The sequence below is a fragment of the Schistocerca gregaria genome, chromosome 3 (assembly GCF_023897955.1).
Source record: "Schistocerca gregaria isolate iqSchGreg1 chromosome 3, iqSchGreg1.2, whole genome shotgun sequence".
Lineage (NCBI taxonomy): Eukaryota > Metazoa > Arthropoda > Insecta > Orthoptera > Acrididae > Schistocerca > Schistocerca gregaria.
Window position 1 is genome coordinate 20,909,947 of NC_064922.1, and position 17,621 is coordinate 20,927,567.

Genomic DNA, 17,621 nt, shown 5'->3' on the forward strand with positions numbered 1-17,621 from the left:
GTGCTTGTTACCTCAGGTGCTGTGTGATTGTGGACAAGGAGTGAAATGGACCAATTTGTGACCGCCCTTTCAATTTAAGACGTTCAAAACAGACGGAATTTGCATTCGTAATACCAGAGCATCGAAACTACTTGGAACTCTTGTGTATATGAACGTGTCCGCGCCTTTGTATTCTGGTACCTTCGCCGCTACAAACCAACCAACCATCGTGTCCGTGCACATCAGAGTCGCAAAGAATGGAGAATAGCCAGGCTTGGTCGTGTGTGTAGCTGTAGCTCAGTTGGCAGATCGTTCGCTTAGCGTGTGAACGGTCTCGGTTTCAAGCCCCGGCTCCTCCATGTTTTGTGGTCAGTGCATGGTAAGTGTTGGTCGCAGCGAACATAAACGCACGCAAGAAGTTGCAAATCCAGCGTCACAGACTGATATGATGTATACTGTCATAAGGAGAGCAAGATGTAAGTGTGGGGACCGGCTGTTATCGTGGTGTCATCGAGTGCAGATCTGTCTTAGGTATCACTGCTTAACGTCATTGAAGTCTAGAGGTGGACAACACGTTCGTCTTACTCAGAGCGGTGTCTGAACTCTATTTTCGACGTTATGCGTGCCACTTTCATTGTGGCCAACTACGATTCGATACAGAATGCACGAAACCTGAAAGACACCCTCACTGATACATAGAGAGTAGTGTTTGTCTGCGGAATAATGGGAGTGCAAGGGTCTGTGACGTTGATATGACTGTATGTAGCACTACTAGTTATCGGGGGGGGTGGGCGTAGCTCAGATGGTAGAGCGCTCGCTTAGCGTGCGAGAGGTACTGGGATCGATACCCAGCTCCTCCAGAATTTTTAACACACCTACATGCGCACCTTGCGATGCAAGTGGAATAATTCCCAACCGGCAGAGGTGTGTAGGCAGATACAAGCGAACGATTAGCATCCACAATTGCGCCGATTTCACGTAAATCCCACTGCACGTTCCCATTCTTTGCGTGCAGTCGGCTGCTACTGGTGTTGCTGGTTGTGACTGCTGATAACAGATGCCGTAGCAATCAATTCATGGAGTGAGTTGTATGTTTTGCGATAGTCTGTCTCTGACAACGAAAGCACAGGTGATATAGGTGCGAACACAGGAAGCTTGCAGCCCCTCGCTGCCTGCAGACACAGGGCAGCCACACTAGAAGAGCGGCCTAAGCCGTAGGCGAAATGTGCTCATTCGCTTTGGCGCGACGTCGAACTATAAATAAGGCTGTCACTAGCGTGAGCGTTGCGTGAGCGTCGTGTTAAGTCGGAAAAGTCATCTGCATGGGTGATTGCCAAGTTTGGGGAGCGTTTCGTAGTACGATCAGTGCAAAGGGGAAGCGGAAACTTGTTGTGTCCCAGTGTTTTGCAGTTGGACGACAAGAGTTTGACACAGTAGCAAAGAGCGAGGCACTGAGTTGGCATGAACAATGGAGAGCACAATGGGGCTTGAGATGTGCTTGTTACCTCAGGTGCTGTGTGATTGTGGACAAGGAGTGAAATGGACCAATTTGTGACCGCCCTTTCAATTTAAGACGTTCAAAACAGACGGAATTTGCATTCGTAATACCAGAGCATCGAAACTACTTGGAACTCTTGTGTATATGAACGTGTCCGCGCCTTTGTATTCTGGTACCTTCGCCGCTACAAACCAACCAACCATCGTGTCTGTGCACATCAGAGTCGCAAAGAATGGAGAATAGCCAGGCTTGGTCGTGTGTGTAGCTGTAGCTCAGTTGGCAGATCGTTCGCTTAGCGTGTGAACGGTCTCGGTTTCAAGCCCCGGCTCCTCCATGTTTTGTGGTCAGTGCATGGTAAGTGTTGGTCGCAGCGAACATAAACGCACGCAAGAAGTTGCAAATCCAGCGTCACAGACTGATATGATGTATACTGTCATAAGGAGAGCAAGATGTAAGTGTGGGGACCGGCTGTTATCGTGGTGTCATCGAGTGCAGATCTGTCTTAGGTATCACTGCTTAACGTCATTGAAGTCTAGAGGTGGACAACACGTTCGTCTTACTCAGAGCGGTGTCTGAACTCTATTTTCGACGTTATGCGTGCCACTTTCATTGTGGCCAACTACGATTCGATACAGAATGCACGAAACCTGAAAGACACCCTCACTGATACATAGAGAGTAGTGTTTGTCTGCGGAATAATGGGAGTGCAAGGGTCTGTGACGTTGATATGACTGTATGTAGCACTACTAGTTATCGGGGGGGTGGGCGTAGCTCAGATGGTAGAGCGCTCGCTTAGCGTGCGAGAGGTACTGGGATCGATACCCAGCGCCTCCAGAAATTTTAACACACCTACATGCGCACCTTGCGATGCAAGTGGAATAATTCCCAACCGGCAGAGGTGTGTAGGCAGATACAAGCGAACGATTAGCATCCACAATTGCGCCGATTTCACGTAAATCCCACTGCACGTTCCCATTCTTTGCGTGCAGTCGGCTGCTACTGTTGTTGCTGGTTGTGACTGCTGATAACAGATGCCGTAGCAATCAATTCATGGAGTGAGTTGTATGTTTCGCGATAGTCTGTCTCTGACAACGAAAGCACAGGTGATATAGGTGCGAACACAGGAAGCTTGCAGCCCCTCGCTGCCTGCAGACACAGGGCAGCCACACTAGAAGAGCGGCCTAAGCCGTAGGCGAAATGTGCTCATTCGCTTTGGCGCGACGTCGAACTATAAATAAGGCTGTCACTAGCGTGAGCGTCGTGTAAAGTCGGAAAAGTCATCTGCATGGGTGATTGCCAAGTTTGGGGAGCGTTTCGTAGTACGATCAGTGCAAAGGGGAAGCGGAAACTTGTTGTGTCCCAGTGTTTTGCAGTTGGACGACAAGAGTTTGACACAGTAGCAAAGAGCGAGGCACTGAGTTGGCATGAACAATGGAGAGCACAATGGGGCTTGAGATGTGCTTGTTACCTCAGGTGCTGTGTGATTGTGGACAAGGAGTGAAATGGACCAATTTGTGACCGCCCTTTCAATTTAAGACGTTCAAAACAGACGGAATTTGCATTCGTAATACCAGAGCATCGAAACTACTTGGAACTCTTGTGTATATGAACGTGTCCGCGCCTTTGTATTCTGGTACCTTCGCCGCTACAAACCAACCAACCATCGTGTCCGTGCACATCAGAGTCGCAAAGAATGGAGAATAGCCAGGCTTGGTCGTGTGTGTAGCTGTAGCTCAGTTGGCAGATCGTTCGCTTAGCGTGTGAACGGTCTCGGTTTCAAGCCCCGGCTCCTCCATGTTTTGTGGTCAGTGCATGGTAAGTGTTGGTCGCAGCGAACATAAACGCACGCAAGAAGTTGCAAAACCAGCGTCACAGACTGATATGATGTATACTGTCATAAGGAGAGCAAGATGTAAGTGTGGGGACCGGCTGTTATCGTGGTGTCATCGAGTGCAGATCTGTCTTAGGTATCACGGCTTAACGTCATTGAAGTCTAGAGGTGGACAACACGTTCGTCTTACTCAGAGCGGTGTCTGAACTCTATTTTCGACGTTATGCGTGCCACTTTCATTATGGCCAACTACGATTCGATACAGAATGCACGAAACCTGAAAGACACCCTCACTGATACATAGAGAGTAGTGTTTGTCTGCGGAATAATGGGAGTGCAAGGGTCTGTGACGTTGATATGACTGTATGTAGCACTACTAGTTATCGGGGGGGGTGGGCGTAGCTCAGATGGTAGAGCGCTCGCTTAGCGTGCGAGAGGTACTGGGATCGATACCCAGCGCCTCCAGAATTTTTAACACACCTACATGCGCACCTTGCGATGCAAGTGGAATAATTCCCAACCGGCAGAGGTGTGTAGGCAGATACAAGCGAACGATTAGCATCCACAATTGCGCCGATTTCACGTAAATCCCACTGCTCGTTCCCATTCTTTGCGTGCAGTCGGCTGCTACTGGTGTTGCTGGTTGTGACTGCTGATAACAGATGCCGTAGCAATCAATTCATGGAGTGAGTTGTATGTTTTGCGATAGTCTGTCTCTGACAACGAAAGCACAGGTGATATAGGTGCGAACACAGGAAGCTTGCAGCCCCTCGCTGCCTGCAGACACAGGGCAGCCACACTAGAAGAGCGGCCTAAGCCGTAGGCGAAATGTGCTCATTCGCTTTGGCGCGACGTCGAACTATAAATAAGGCTGTCACTAGCGTGAGCGTCGTGTTAAGTCGGAAAAGTCATCTGCATGGGTGATTGCCAAGTTTGGGGAGCGTTTCGTAGTACGATCAGTGCAAAGGGGAAGCGGAAACTTGTTGTGTCCCAGTGTTTTGCAGTTGGACGACAAGAGTTTGACACAGTAGCAAAGAGCGAGGCACTGAGTTGGCATGAACAATGGAGAGCACAATGGGGCTTGAGATGTGCTTGTTACCTCAGGTGCTGTGTGATTGTGGACAAGGAGTGAAATGGACCAATTTGTGACCGCCCTTTCAATTTAAGACGTTCAAAACAGACGGAATTTGCATTCGTAATACCAGAGCATCGAAACTACTTGGAACTCTTGTGTATATGAACGTGTCCGCGCCTTTGTATTCTGGTACCTTCGCCGCTACAAACCAACCAACCATCGTGTCCGTGCACATCAGAGTCGCAAAGAATGGAGAATAGCCAGGCTTGGTCGTGTGTGTAGCTGTAGCTCAGTTGGCAGATCGTTCGCTTAGCGTGTGAACGGTCTCGGTTTCAAGCCCCGGCTCCTCCATGTTTTGTGGTCAGTGCATGGTAAGTGTTGGTCGCAGCGAACATAAACGCACGCAAGAAGTTGCAAAACCAGCGTCACAGACTGATATGATGTATACTGTCATAAGGAGAGCAAGATGTAAGTGTGGGGACCGGCTGTTATCGTGGTGTCATCGAGTGCAGATCTGTCTTAGGTATCACGGCTTAACGTCATTGAAGTCTAGAGGTGGACAACACGTTCGTCTTACTCAGAGCGGTGTCTGAACTCTATTTTCGACGTTATGCGTGCCACTTTCATTGTGGCCAACTACGATTCGATACAGAATGCACGAAACCTGAAAGACACCCTCACTGATACATAGAGAGTAGTGTTTGTCTGCGGAATAATGGGAGTGCAAGGGTCTGTGACGTTGATATGACTGTATGTAGCACTACTAGTTATCGGGGGGGTGGGCGTAGCTCAGATGGTAGAGCGCTCGCTTAGCGTGCGAGAGGTACTGGGATCGATACCCAGCGCCTCCAGAAATTTTAACACACCTACATGCGCACCTTGCGATGCAAGTGGAATAATTCCCAACCGGCAGATACAAGCGAACGATTAGCATCCACAATTGCGCCGATTTCACGTAAATCCCACTGCACGTTCCCATTCTTTGCGTGCAGTCGGCTGCTACTGGTGTTGCTGGTTGTGACTGCTGATAACAGATGCCGTAGCAATCAATTCATGGAGTGAGTTGTATGTTTTGCGATAGTCTGTCTCTGACAACGAAAGCACAGGTGATATAGGTGCGAACACAGGAAGCTTGCAGCCCCTCGCTGCCTGCAGACACAGGGCAGCCACACTAGAAGAGCGGCCTAAGCCGTAGGCGAAATGTGCTCATTCGCTTTGGCGCGACGTCGAACTATAAATAAGGCTGTCACTAGCGTGAGCGTTGCGTGAGCGTCGTGTAAAGTCGGAAAAGTCATCTGCATGGGTGATTGCCAAGTTTGGGGAGCGTTTCGTAGTACGATCAGTGCAAAGGGGAAGCGGAAACTTGTTGTGTCCCAGTGTTTTGCAGTTGGACGACAAGAGTTTGACACAGTAGCAAAGAGCGAGGCACTGAGTTGGCATGAACAATGGAGAGCACAATGGGGCTTGAGATGTGCTTGTTACCTCAGGTGCTGTGTGATTGTGGACAAGGAGTGAAATGGACCAATTTGTGACCGCCCTTTCAATTTAAGACGTTCAAAACAGACGGAATTTGCATTCGTAATACCAGAGCATCGAAACTACTTGGAACTCTTGTGTATATGAACGTGTCCGCGCCTTTGTATTCTGGTACCTTCGCCGCTACAAACCAACCAACCATCGTGTCCGTGCACATCAGAGTCGCAAAGAATGGAGAATAGCCAGGCTTGGTCGTGTGTGTAGCTGTAGCTCAGTTGGCAGATCGTTCGCTTAGCGTGTGAACGGTCTCGGTTTCAAGCCCCGGCTCCTCCATGTTTTGTGGTCAGTGCATGGTAAGTGTTGGTCGCAGCGAACATAAACGCACGCAAGAAGTTGCAAAACCAGCGTCACAGACTGATATGATGTATACTGTCATAAGGAGAGCAAGATGTAAGTGTGGGGACCGGCTGTTATCGTGGTGTCATCGAGTGCAGATCTGTCTTAGGTATCACGGCTTAACGTCATTGAAGTCTAGAGGTGGACAACACGTTCGTCTTACTCAGAGCGGTGTCTGAACTCTATTTTCGACGTTATGCGTGCCACTTTCATTGTGGCCAACTACGATTCGATACAGAATGCACGAAACCTGAAAGACACCCTCACTGATACATAGAGAGTAGTGTTTGTCTGCGGAATAATGGGAGTGCAAGGGTCTGTGACGTTGATATGACTGTATGTAGCACTACTAGTTATCGGGGGGGGTGGGCGTAGCTCAGATGGTAGAGCGCTCGCTTAGCGTGCGAGAGGTACTGGGATCGATACCCAGCGCCTCCAGAATTTTTAACACACCTACATGCGCACCTTGCGATGCAAGTGGAATAATTCCCAACCGGCAGAGGTGTGTAGGCAGATACAAGCGAACGATTAGCATCCACAATTGCGCCGATTTCACGTAAATCCCACTGCACGTTCCCATTCTTTGCGTGCAGTCGGCTGCTACTGGTGTTGCTGGTTGTGACTGCTGATAACAGATGCCGTAGCAATCAATTCATGGAGTGAGTTGTATGTTTTGCGATAGTCTGTCTCTGACAACGAAAGCACAGGTGATATAGGTGCGAACACAGGAAGCTTGCAGCCCCTCGCTGCCTGCAGACACAGGGCAGCCACACTAGAAGAGCGGCCTAAGCCGTAGGCGAAATGTGCTCATTCGCTTTGGCGCGACGTCGAACTATAAATAAGGCTGTCACTAGCGTGAGCGTTGCGTGAGCGTCGTGTTAAGTCGGAAAAGTCATCTGCATGGGTGATTGCCAAGTTTGGGGAGCGTTTCGTAGTACGATCAGTGCAAAGGGGAAGCGGAAACTTGTTGTGTCCCAGTGTTTTGCAGTTGGACGACAAGAGTTTGACACAGTAGCAAAGAGCGAGGCACTGAGTTGGCATGAACAATGGAGAGCACAATGGGGCTTGAGATGTGCTTGTTACCTCAGGTGCTGTGTGATTGTGGACAAGGAGTGAAATGGACCAATTTGTGACCGCCCTTTCAATTTAAGACGTTCAAAACAGACGGAATTTGCATTCGTAATACCAGAGCATCGAAACTACTTGGAACTCTTGTGTATATGAACGTGTCCGCGCCTTTGTATTCTGGTACCTTCGCCGCTACAAACCAACCAACCATCGTGTCCGTGCACATCAGAGTCGCAAAGAATGGAGAATAGCCAGGCTTGGTCGTGTGTGTAGCTGTAGCTCAGTTGGCAGATCGTTCGCTTAGCGTGTGAACGGTCTCGGTTTCAAGCCCCGGCTCCTCCATGTTTTGTGGTCAGTGCATGGTAAGTGTTGGTCGCAGCGAACATAAACGCACGCAAGAAGTTGCAAAACCAGCGTCACAGACTGATATGATGTATACTGTCATAAGGAGAGCAAGATGTAAGTGTGGGGACCGGCTGTTATCGTGGTGTCATCGAGTGCTGATCTGTCTTAGGTATCACGGCTTAACGTCATTGAAGTCTAGAGGTGGACAACACGTTCGTCTTACTCAGAGCGGTGTCTGAACTCTATTTTCGACGTTATGCGTGCCACTTTCATTGTGGCCAACTACGATTCGATACAGAATGCACGAAACCTGAAAGACACCCTCACTGATACATAGAGAGTAGTGTTTGTCTGCGGAATAATGGGAGTGCAAGGGTCTGTGACGTTGATATGACTGTATGTAGCACTACTAGTTATCGGGGGGGTGGGCGTAGCTCAGATGGTAGAGCGCTCGCTTAGCGTGCGAGAGGTACTGGGATCGATACCCAGCGCCTCCAGAAATTTTAACACACCTACATGCGCACCTTGCGATGCAAGTGGAATAATTCCCAACCGGCAGAGGTGTGTAGGCAGATACAAGCGAACGATTAGCATCCACAATTGCGCCGATTTCACGTAAATCCCACTGCACGTTCCCATTCTTTGCGTGCAGTCGGCTGCTACTGGTGTTGCTGGTTGTGACTGCTGATAACAGATGCCGTAGCAATCAATTCATGGAGTGAGTTGTATGTTTTGCGATAGTCTGTCTCTGACAACGAAAGCACAGGTGATATAGGTGCGAACACAGGAAGCTTGCAGCCCCTCGCTGCCTGCAGACACAGGGCAGCCACACTAGAAGAGCGGCCTAAGCCGTAGGCGAAATGTGCTCATTCGCTTTGGCGCGACGTCGAACTATAAATAAGGCTGTCACTAGCGTGAGCGTTGCGTGAGCGTCGTGTAAAGTCGGAAAAGTCATCTGCATGGGTGATTGCCAAGTTTGGGGAGCGTTTCGTAGTACGATCAGTGCAAAGGGGAAGCGGAAACTTGTTGTGTCCCAGTGTTTTGCAGTTGGACGACAAGAGTTTGACACAGTAGCAAAGAGCGAGGCACTGAGTTGGCATGAACAATGGAGAGCACAATGGGGCTTGAGATGTGCTTGTTACCTCAGGTGCTGTGTGATTGTGGACAAGGAGTGAAATGGACCAATTTGTGACCGCCCTTTCAATTTAAGACGTTCAAAACAGACGGAATTTGCATTCGTAATACCAGAGCATCGAAACTACTTGGAACTCTTGTGTATATGAACGTGTCCGCGCCTTTGTATTCTGGTACCTTCGCCGCTACAAACCAACCAACCATCGTGTCCGTGCACATCAGAGTCGCAAAGAATGGAGAATAGCCAGGCTTGGTCGTGTGTGTAGCTGTAGCTCAGTTGGCAGATCGTTCGCTTAGCGTGTGAACGGTCTCGGTTTCAAGCCCCGGCTCCTCCATGTTTTGTGGTCAGTGTATGGTAAGTGTTGGTCGCAGCGAACATAAACGCACGCAAGAAGTTGCAAATCCAGCGTCACAGACTGATATGATGTATACTGTCATAAGGAGAGCAAGATGTAAGTGTGGGGACCGGCTGTTATCGTGGTGTCATCGAGTGCAGATCTGTCTTAGGTATCACTGCTTAACGTCATTGAAGTCTAGAGGTGGACAACACGTTCGTCTTACTCAGAGCGGTGTCTGAACTCTATTTTCGACGTTATGCGTGCCACTTTCATTGTGGCCAACTACGATTCGATACAGAATGCACGAAACCTGAAAGACACCCTCACTGATACATAGAGAGTAGTGTTTGTCTGCGGAATAATGGGAGTGCAAGGGTCTGTGACGTTGATATGACTGTATGTAGCACTACTAGTTATCGGGGGGGGTGGGCGTAGCTCAGATGGTAGAGCGCTCGCTTAGCGTGCGAGAGGTACTGGGATCGATACCCAGCTCCTCCAGAATTTTTAACACACCTACATGCGCACCTTGCGATGCAAGTGGAATAATTCCCAACCGGCAGAGGTGTGTAGGCAGATACAAGCGAACGATTAGCATCCACAATTGCGCCGATTTCACGTAAATCCCACTGCACGTTCCCATTCTTTGCGTGCAGTCGGCTGCTACTGGTGTTGCTGGTTGTGACTGCTGATAACAGATGCCGTAGCAATCAATTCATGGAGTGAGTTGTATGTTTTGCGATAGTCTGTCTCTGACAACGAAAGCACAGGTGATATAGGTGCGAACACAGGAAGCTTGCAGCCCCTCGCTGCCTGCAGACACAGGGCAGCCACACTAGAAGAGCGGCCTAAGCCGTAGGCGAAATGTGCTCATTCGCTTTGGCGCGACGTCGAACTATAAATAAGGCTGTCACTAGCGTGAGCGTTGCGTGAGCGTCGTGTTAAGTCGGAAAAGTCATCTGCATGGGTGATTGCCAAGTTTGGGGAGCGTTTCGTAGTACGATCAGTGCAAAGGGGAAGCGGAAACTTGTTGTGTCCCAGTGTTTTGCAGTTGGACGACAAGAGTTTGACACAGTAGCAAAGAGCGAGGCACTGAGTTGGCATGAACAATGGAGAGCACAATGGGGCTTGAGATGTGCTTGTTACCTCAGGTGCTGTGTGATTGTGGACAAGGAGTGAAATGGACCAATTTGTGACCGCCCTTTCAATTTAAGACGTTCAAAACAGACGGAATTTGCATTCGTAATACCAGAGCATCGAAACTACTTGGAACTCTTGTGTATATGAACGTGTCCGCGCCTTTGTATTCTGGTACCTTCGCCGCTACAAACCAACCAACCATCGTGTCCGTGCACATCAGAGTCGCAAAGAATGGAGAATAGCCAGGCTTGGTCGTGTGTGTAGCTGTAGCTCAGTTGGCAGATCGTTCGCTTAGCGTGTGAACGGTCTCGGTTTCAAGCCCCGGCTCCTCCATGTTTTGTGGTCAGTGCATGGTAAGTGTTGGTCGCAGCGAACATAAACGCACGCAAGAAGTTGCAAATCCAGCGTCACAGACTGATATGATGTATACTGTCATAAGGAGAGCAAGATGTAAGTGTGGGGACCGGCTGTTATCGTGGTGTCATCGAGTGCAGATCTGTCTTAGGTATCACTGCTTAACGTCATTGAAGTCTAGAGGTGGACAACACGTTCGTCTTACTCAGAGCGGTGTCTGAACTCTATTTTCGACGTTATGCGTGCCACTTTCATTGTGGCCAACTACGATTCGATACAGAATGCACGAAACCTGAAAGACACCCTCACTGATACATAGAGAGTAGTGTTTGTCTGCGGAATAATGGGAGTGCAAGGGTCTGTGACGTTGATATGACTGTATGTAGCACTACTAGTTATCGGGGGGGGGGGGGGTGGGCGTAGCTCAGATGGTAGAGCGCTCGCTTAGCGTGTGAGAGGTACTGGGATCGATACCCAGCTCCTCCAGAATTTTTAACACACCTACATGCGCACCTTGCGATGCAAGTGGAATAATTCCCAACCGGCAGAGGTGTGTAGGCAGATACAAGCGAACGATTAGCATCCACAATTGCGCCGATTTCACGTAAATCCCACTGCACGTTCCCATTCTTTGCGTGCAGTCGGCTGCTACTGGTGTTGCTGGTTGTGACTGCTGATAACAGATGCCGTAGCAATCAATTCATGGAGTGAGTTGTATGTTTTGCGATAGTCTGTCTCTGACAACGAAAGCACAGGTGATATAGGTGCGAACACAGGAAGCTTGCAGCCCCTCGCTGCCTGCAGACACAGGGCAGCCACACTAGAAGAGCGGCCTAAGCCGTAGGCGAAATGTGCTCATTCGCTTTGGCGCGACGTCGAACTATAAATAAGGCTGTCACTAGCGTGAGCGTTGCGTGAGCGTCGTGTTAAGTCGGAAAAGTCATCTGCATGGGTGATTGCCAAGTTTGGGGAGCGTTTCGTAGTACGATCAGTGCAAAGGGGAAGCGGAAACTTGTTGTGTCCCAGTGTTTTGCAGTTGGACGACAAGAGTTTGACACAGTAGCAAAGAGCGAGGCACTGAGTTGGCATGAACAATGGAGAGCACAATGGGGCTTGAGATGTGCTTGTTACCTCAGGTGCTGTGTGATTGTGGACAAGGAGTGAAATGGACCAATTTGTGACCGCCCTTTCAATTTAAGACGTTCAAAACAGACGGAATTTGCATTCGTAATACCAGAGCATCGAAACTACTTGGAACTCTTGTGTATATGAACGTGTCCGCGCCTTTGTATTCTGGTACCTTCGCCGCTACAAACCAACCAACCATCGTGTCCGTGCACATCAGAGTCGCAAAGAATGGAGAATAGCCAGGCTTGGTCGTGTGTGTAGCTGTAGCTCAGTTGGCAGATCGTTCGCTTAGCGTGTGAACGGTCTCGGTTTCAAGCCCCGGCTCCTCCATGTTTTGTGGTCAGTGCATGGTAAGTGTTGGTCGCAGCGAACATAAACGCACGCAAGAAGTTGCAAATCCAGCGTCACAGACTGATATGATGTATACTGTCATAAGGAGAGCAAGATGTAAGTGTGGGGACCGGCTGTTATCGTGGTGTCATCGAGTGCAGATCTGTCTTAGGTATCACTGCTTAACGTCATTGAAGTCTAGAGGTGGACAACACGTTCGTCTTACTCAGAGCGGTGTCTGAACTCTATTTTCGACGTTATGCGTGCCACTTTCATTGTGGCCAACTACGATTCGATACAGAATGCACGAAACCTGAAAGACACCCTCACTGATACATAGAGAGTAGTGTTTGTCTGCGGAATAATGGGAGTGCAAGGGTCTGTGACGTTGATATGACTGTATGTAGCACTACTAGTTATCGGGGGGGGTGGGCGTAGCTCAGATGGTAGAGCGCTCGCTTAGCGTGCGAGAGGTACTGGGATCGATACCCAGCTCCTCCAGAATTTTTAACACACCTACATGCGCACCTTGCGATGCAAGTGGAATAATTCCCAACCGGCAGAGGTGTGTAGGCAGATACAAGCGAACGATTAGCATCCACAATTGCGCCGATTTCACGTAAATCCCACTGCACGTTCCCATTCTTTGCGTGCAGTCGGCTGCTACTGGTGTTGCTGGTTGTGACTGCTGATAACAGATGCCGTAGCAATCAATTCATGGAGTGAGTTGTATGTTTTGCGATAGTCTGTCTCTGACAACGAAAGCACAGGTGATATAGGTGCGAACACAGGAAGCTTGCAGCCCCTCGCTGCCTGCAGACACAGGGCAGCCACACTAGAAGAGCGGCCTAAGCCGTAGGCGAAATGTGCTCATTCGCTTTGGCGCGACGTCGAACTATAAATAAGGCTGTCACTAGCGTGAGCGTTGCGTGAGCGTCGTGTTAAGTCGGAAAAGTCATCTGCATGGGTGATTGCCAAGTTTGGGGAGCGTTTCGTAGTACGATCAGTGCAAAGGGGAAGCGGAAACTTGTTGTGTCCCAGTGTTTTGCAGTTGGACGACAAGAGTTTGACACAGTAGCAAAGAGCGAGGCACTGAGTTGGCATGAACAATGGAGAGCACAATGGGGCTTGAGATGTGCTTGTTACCTCAGGTGCTGTGTGATTGTGGACAAGGAGTGAAATGGACCAATTTGTGACCGCCCTTTCAATTTAAGACGTTCAAAACAGACGGAATTTGCATTCGTAATACCAGAGCATCGAAACTACTTGGAACTCTTGTGTATATGAACGTGTCCGCGCCTTTGTATTCTGGTACCTTCGCCGCTACAAACCAACCAACCATCGTGTCTGTGCACATCAGAGTCGCAAAGAATGGAGAATAGCCAGGCTTGGTCGTGTGTGTAGCTGTAGCTCAGTTGGCAGATCGTTCGCTTAGCGTGTGAACGGTCTCGGTTTCAAGCCCCGGCTCCTCCATGTTTTGTGGTCAGTGCATGGTAAGTGTTGGTCGCAGCGAACATAAACGCACGCAAGAAGTTGCAAATCCAGCGTCACAGACTGATATGATGTATACTGTCATAAGGAGAGCAAGATGTAAGTGTGGGGACCGGCTGTTATCGTGGTGTCATCGAGTGCAGATCTGTCTTAGGTATCACTGCTTAACGTCATTGAAGTCTAGAGGTGGACAACACGTTCGTCTTACTCAGAGCGGTGTCTGAACTCTATTTTCGACGTTATGCGTGCCACTTTCATTGTGGCCAACTACGATTCGATACAGAATGCACGAAACCTGAAAGACACCCTCACTGATACATAGAGAGTAGTGTTTGTCTGCGGAATAATGGGAGTGCAAGGGTCTGTGACGTTGATATGACTGTATGTAGCACTACTAGTTATCGGGGGGGTGGGCGTAGCTCAGATGGTAGAGCGCTCGCTTAGCGTGCGAGAGGTACTGGGATCGATACCCAGCGCCTCCAGAAATTTTAACACACCTACATGCGCACCTTGCGATGCAAGTGGAATAATTCCCAACCGGCAGAGGTGTGTAGGCAGATACAAGCGAACGATTAGCATCCACAATTGCGCCGATTTCACGTAAATCCCACTGCACGTTCCCATTCTTTGCGTGCAGTCGGCTGCTACTGGTGTTGCTGGTTGTGACTGCTGATAACAGATGCCGTAGCAATCAATTCATGGAGTGAGTTGTATGTTTCGCGATAGTCTGTCTCTGACAACGAAAGCACAGGTGATATAGGTGCGAACACAGGAAGCTTGCAGCCCCTCGCTGCCTGCAGACACAGGGCAGCCACACTAGAAGAGCGGCCTAAGCCGTAGGCGAAATGTGCTCATTCGCTTTGGCGCGACGTCGAACTATAAATAAGGCTGTCACTAGCGTGAGCGTCGTGTAAAGTCGGAAAAGTCATCTGCATGGGTGATTGCCAAGTTTGGGGAGCGTTTCGTAGTACGATCAGTGCAAAGGGGAAGCGGAAACTTGTTGTGTCCCAGTGTTTTGCAGTTGGACGACAAGAGTTTGACACAGTAGCAAAGAGCGAGGCACTGAGTTGGCATGAACAATGGAGAGCACAATGGGGCTTGAGATGTGCTTGTTACCTCAGGTGCTGTGTGATTGTGGACAAGGAGTGAAATGGACCAATTTGTGACCGCCCTTTCAATTTAAGACGTTCAAAACAGACGGAATTTGCATTCGTAATACCAGAGCATCGAAACTACTTGGAACTCTTGTGTATATGAACGTGTCCGCGCCTTTGTATTCTGGTACCTTCGCCGCTACAAACCAACCAACCATCGTGTCCGTGCACATCAGAGTCGCAAAGAATGGAGAATAGCCAGGCTTGGTCGTGTGTGTAGCTGTAGCTCAGTTGGCAGATCGTTCGCTTAGCGTGTGAACGGTCTCGGTTTCAAGCCCCGGCTCCTCCATGTTTTGTGGTCAGTGCATGGTAAGTGTTGGTCGCAGCGAACATAAACGCACGCAAGAAGTTGCAAAACCAGCGTCACAGACTGATATGATGTATACTGTCATAAGGAGAGCAAGATGTAAGTGTGGGGACCGGCTGTTATCGTGGTGTCATCGAGTGCAGATCTGTCTTAGGTATCACGGCTTAACGTCATTGAAGTCTAGAGGTGGACAACACGTTCGTCTTACTCAGAGCGGTGTCTGAACTCTATTTTCGACGTTATGCGTGCCACTTTCATTATGGCCAACTACGATTCGATACAGAATGCACGAAACCTGAAAGACACCCTCACTGATACATAGAGAGTAGTGTTTGTCTGCGGAATAATGGGAGTGCAAGGGTCTGTGACGTTGATATGACTGTATGTAGCACTACTAGTCATCGGGGGGGGTGGGCGTAGCTCAGATGGTAGAGCGCTCGCTTAGCGTGCGAGAGGTACTGGGATCGATACCCAGCGCCTCCAGAATTTTTAACACACCTACATGCGCACCTTGCGATGCAAGTGGAATAATTCCCAACCGGCAGAGGTGTGTAGGCAGATACAAGCGAACGATTAGCATCCACAATTGCGCCGATTTCACGTAAATCCCACTGCTCGTTCCCATTCTTTGCGTGCAGTCGGCTGCTACTGGTGTTGCTGGTTGTGACTGCTGATAACAGATGCCGTAGCAATCAATTCATGGAGTGAGTTGTATGTTTTGCGATAGTCTGTCTCTGACAACGAAAGCACAGGTGATATAGGTGCGAACACAGGAAGCTTGCAGCCCCTCGCTGCCTGCAGACACAGGGCAGCCACACTAGAAGAGCGGCCTAAGCCGTAGGCGAAATGTGCTCATTCGCTTTGGCGCGACGTCGAACTATAAATAAGGCTGTCACTAGCGTGAGCGTCGTGTTAAGTCGGAAAAGTCATCTGCATGGGTGATTGCCAAGTTTGGGGAGCGTTTCGTAGTACGATCAGTGCAAAGGGGAAGCGGAAACTTGTTGTGTCCCAGTGTTTTGCAGTTGGACGACAAGAGTTTGACACAGTAGCAAAGAGCGAGGCACTGAGTTGGCATGAACAATGGAGAGCACAATGGGGCTTGAGATGTGCTTGTTACCTCAGGTGCTGTGTGATTGTGGACAAGGAGTGAAATGGACCAATTTGTGACCGCCCTTTCAATTTAAGACGTTCAAAACAGACGGAATTTGCATTCGTAATACCAGAGCATCGAAACTACTTGGAACTCTTGTGTATATGAACGTGTCCGCGCCTTTGTATTCTGGTACCTTCGCCGCTACAAACCAACCAACCATCGTGTCCGTGCACATCAGAGTCGCAAAGAATGGAGAATAGCCAGGCTTGGTCGTGTGTGTAGCTGTAGCTCAGTTGGCAGATCGTTCGCTTAGCGTGTGAACGGTCTCGGTTTCAAGCCCCGGCTCCTCCATGTTTTGTGGTCAGTGCATGGTAAGTGTTGGTCGCAGCGAACATAAACGCACGCAAGAAGTTGCAAAACCAGCGTCACAGACTGATATGATGTATACTGTCATAAGGAGAGCAAGATGTAAGTGTGGGGACCGGCTGTTATCGTGGTGTCATCGAGTGCAGATCTGTCTTAGGTATCACGGCTTAACGTCATTGAAGTCTAGAGGTGGACAACACGTTCGTCTTACTCAGAGCGGTGTCTGAACTCTATTTTCGACGTTATGCGTGCCACTTTCATTGTGGCCAACTACGATTCGATACAGAATGCACGAAACCTGAAAGACACCCTCACTGATACATAGAGAGTAGTGTTTGTCTGCGGAATAATGGGAGTGCAAGGGTCTGTGACGTTGATATGACTGTATGTAGCACTACTAGTTATCGGGGGGGTGGGCGTAGCTCAGATGGTAGAGCGCTCGCTTAGCGTGCGAGAGGTACTGGGATCGATACCCAGCGCCTCCAGAAATTTTAACACACCTACATGCGCACCTTGCGATGCAAGTGGAATAATTCCCAACCGGCAGAGGTGTGTAGGCAGATACAAGCGAACGATTAGCATCCACAATTGCGCCGATTTCACGTAAATCCCACTGCACGTTCCCATTCTTTGCGTGCAGTCGGCTGCTACTGGTGTTGCTGGTTGTGACTGCTGATAACAGATGCCGTAGCAATCAATTCATGGAGTGAGTTGTATGTTTCGCGATAGTCTGTCTCTGACAACGAAAGCACAGGTGATATAGGTGCGAACACAGGAAGCTTGCAGCCCCTCGCTGCCTGCAGACACAGGGCAGCCACACTAGAAGAGCGGCCTAAGCCGTAGGCGAAATGTGCTCATTCGCTTTGGCGCGACGTCGAACTATAAATAAGGCTGTCACTAGCGTGAGCGTCGTGTAAAGTCGGAAAAGTCATCTGCATGGGTGATTGCCAAGTTTGGGGAGCGTTTCGTAGTACGATCAGTGCAAAGGGGAAGCGGAAACTTGTTGTGTCCCAGTGTTTTGCAGTTGGACGACAAGAGTTTGACACAGTAGCAAAGAGCGAGGCACTGAGTTGGCATGAACAATGGAGAGCACAATGGGGCTTGAGATGTGCTTGTTACCT

General features: G+C 49.4%; 8 non-coding genes across 8 annotated transcripts; all 8 read left to right on the forward strand.

Annotated features, from left to right (window-relative positions):
- The first annotated feature begins 2,237 nt into the window (after positions 1 to 2,237).
- Positions 2,238 to 2,311, forward strand: Trnaa-agc (transfer RNA alanine (anticodon AGC)). The gene has a single exon. It is a non-coding gene; the product is annotated as a tRNA-Ala (tRNA).
- Positions 2,312 to 3,699: 1,388 nt separating this feature from the next.
- On the forward strand, positions 3,700 to 3,773 carry Trnaa-agc (transfer RNA alanine (anticodon AGC)). Its single transcript has one exon. It is a non-coding gene; the product is annotated as a tRNA-Ala (tRNA).
- Positions 3,774 to 5,160: 1,387 nt separating this feature from the next.
- Positions 5,161 to 5,234, forward strand: Trnaa-agc (transfer RNA alanine (anticodon AGC)). The gene has a single exon. It is a non-coding gene; the product is annotated as a tRNA-Ala (tRNA).
- A 1,385-nt stretch (positions 5,235 to 6,619) lies between these two features.
- Positions 6,620 to 6,693, forward strand: Trnaa-agc (transfer RNA alanine (anticodon AGC)). Its single transcript has one exon. It is a non-coding gene; the product is annotated as a tRNA-Ala (tRNA).
- Positions 6,694 to 8,091: 1,398 nt separating this feature from the next.
- On the forward strand, positions 8,092 to 8,165 carry Trnaa-agc (transfer RNA alanine (anticodon AGC)). Its single transcript has one exon. It is a non-coding gene; the product is annotated as a tRNA-Ala (tRNA).
- A 5,823-nt stretch (positions 8,166 to 13,988) lies between these two features.
- On the forward strand, positions 13,989 to 14,062 carry Trnaa-agc (transfer RNA alanine (anticodon AGC)). Its single transcript has one exon. It is a non-coding gene; the product is annotated as a tRNA-Ala (tRNA).
- A 1,388-nt stretch (positions 14,063 to 15,450) lies between these two features.
- Trnaa-agc (transfer RNA alanine (anticodon AGC)) lies at positions 15,451 to 15,524 on the forward strand. The gene has a single exon. It is a non-coding gene; the product is annotated as a tRNA-Ala (tRNA).
- A 1,387-nt stretch (positions 15,525 to 16,911) lies between these two features.
- Positions 16,912 to 16,985, forward strand: Trnaa-agc (transfer RNA alanine (anticodon AGC)). Its single transcript has one exon. It is a non-coding gene; the product is annotated as a tRNA-Ala (tRNA).
- The last annotated feature ends 636 nt before the right edge of the window (positions 16,986 to 17,621 follow it).